Source organism: Paramormyrops kingsleyae, unplaced genomic scaffold (assembly GCF_048594095.1).
Source record: "Paramormyrops kingsleyae isolate MSU_618 unplaced genomic scaffold, PKINGS_0.4 ups32, whole genome shotgun sequence".
Taxonomy (NCBI): Eukaryota; Metazoa; Chordata; class Actinopteri; order Osteoglossiformes; family Mormyridae; genus Paramormyrops; species Paramormyrops kingsleyae.
In genome coordinates, this window is record NW_027325970.1 from 650,222 (window position 1) to 652,721 (window position 2,500).

Sequence of the window (2,500 nt, forward strand, 5' to 3'; positions counted from 1 at the left end):
CTCCAAACCCTAAGCATAGGCCAGACGGGGCGACCATAGCTCCGAACCATAAGCGTAGGCCAGACGGGGCGACCATAGCTCCGAGCCTAGGACAAGGGCGACAAGGGTCAGCCTCCGCCCGGGGCCTACGCATAGGCCGCAGTGACGAAATTTATAAATTGTTCAGTCTAGCTTCCAACATGACAGTATATGAACTGAGAGAGATAGGCAGATTGGATTTGCAGTTGGGGGTAAAGATGGGGACATTTGTAATAAGATCAAGTCTGGGGGCCCAGGAGTCTGAGACATTGACATTTCATCTCTGTGAGCTTCCTGATCACCGGGTGGGGGCCCAAAGTAAAGGTGAATGCTAATCTCAAGGCCAGGCCGTGCCTTTGTCGCTATGGTAATGTGAAGGTCTGGGTGATACTATCATGCTAATTAGGGTTAGCACCTGGAGAGGCATTTGAAAGGCAGTGTTATGCTGATGAAATCAGGGCTGGGGAACTTCCAGGCTGATTCCTGGAACATGCTGTGCTTTGTTTAGTTTGTCTCCACCTCTGTGTATCCCTCCCCCCTTGAAACGTATAAGCTGCGCCGAGCTGAGTCTTAGTCAGACTTGGATGACTACAGCGGCGCATTGGCGAGTTCTCAGTAAAGAGGAACTTCGGCCGGAGAGATATGCCAACGTCTCCCGGTCTCTGCTTCGACAGAGGAAAACGTTTCCAACACGACCCTAGCTCCAAACCCTAAGCATAGGCCAGACGGGGCGACCATAGCTCCGAACCATAAGCGTAGGCCAGACGGGGCGACCATAGCTCCGAGCCTAGGACAAGGGCGACAAGGGTCAGCCTCCGCCCGGGGCCTACGCATAGGCCGCAGTGACGAAATTTATAAATTGTTCAGTCTAGCTTCCAACATGACAGTATATGAACTGAGAGAGATAGGCAGATTGGATTTGCAGTTGGGGGTAAAGATGGGGACATTTGTAATAAGATCAAGTCTGGGGGCCCAGGAGTCTGAGACATTGACATTTCATCTCTGTGAGCTTCCTGATCACCGGGTGGGGGCCCAAAGTAAAGGTGAATGCTAATCTCAAGGCCAGGCCGTGCCTTTGTCGCTATGGTAATGTGAAGGTCTGGGTGATACTATCATGCTAATTAGGGTTAGCACCTGGAGAGGCATTTGAAAGGCAGTGTTATGCTGATGAAATCAGGGCTGGGGAACTTCCAGGCTGATTCCTGGAACATGCTGTGCTTTGTTTAGTTTGTCTCCACCTCTGTGTATCCCTCCCCCCTTGAAACGTATAAGCTGCGCCGAGCTGAGTCTTAGTCAGACTTGGATGACTACAGCGGCGCATTGGCGAGTTCTCAGTAAAGAGGAACTTCGGCCGGAGAGATATGCCAACGTCTCCCGGTCTCTGCTTCGACAGAGGAAAACGTTTCCAACACGACCCTAGCTCCAAACCCTAAGCATAGGCCAGACGGGGCGACCATAGCTCCGAACCATAAGCGAAGGCCAGACGGGGCGACCATAGCTCCGAGCCTAGGACAAGGGCGACAAGGGTCAGCCTCCGCCCGGGGCCTACGCATAGGCCGCGGACTCTGCCAATATGTCCCAGAGGCGAATGGCCACTGCGGGGCCTCCAGCCCGGGCAGAGGGGAAGCCTCCCCGGCAGCCCCATTAACGCCTAATTGGCCAGGCGGCCCCGTCTACACTTAGTTGAGCTGGCGGCCTCATTTACATTAAGTGGACCCGGCGGCCCCATTCACACCTAGTTGATCAGGCGGGCCCGTTCACACCTAGTTGATCGGGCGGGGCCATTCGCACCTGGTTGATCGGGCGGGCCCGTTCGCACCTAGTTGACCGGGCGGCCGCATTCACAAGTACCGCAGTGGGCGGCCTCGTTTACATTCAGGGGACCTGCCGGCCCGATTGACGTCTAGTTGATCAGGCGGGCCCGTTCGGACCTAGTTGACCTGGGGGCGGCCGCATTTACATGTAGCGCAGCGGGCGGCCGCATTTACATTAACCCTCTACCGCACACAATTTGATGGTACATGATAAGAAATTATTCCACATCACTTATTGGTTAATTTTGGGACATTTTATTGATTATGTATGTACATATTTATTTCACCGCCCCCCTCTCCAAATGATCTTTTGTTGCCTAAGGGCAAAGTTGTGCAACACTGATACAAAACCACAGAGAAAATTATGTCTTCATAGATCATAATACAATGCTCAGAGAGCAATGCAAAGTAACAAAATTTTTGATGGCTTCCCATCGTGCAAGAGGCATAACATCAGCAACATGTGCAATGTGGCTACTATGGCTCCAGAACATGCGAGTAGCTGGAAGACCAAATATTGACATATGGAGCACAGTGGCAAAGAACTGTTCAAGTTCTTGAACAGTAAGGTTAAGTGGCTTGCACAGGAGAGGTAATGGTGTGACATGTTTTCCATCGAGGGGTCTTGGAAGAACTACTGTCATCTTCAGGCAGACTGTCATCGTCAT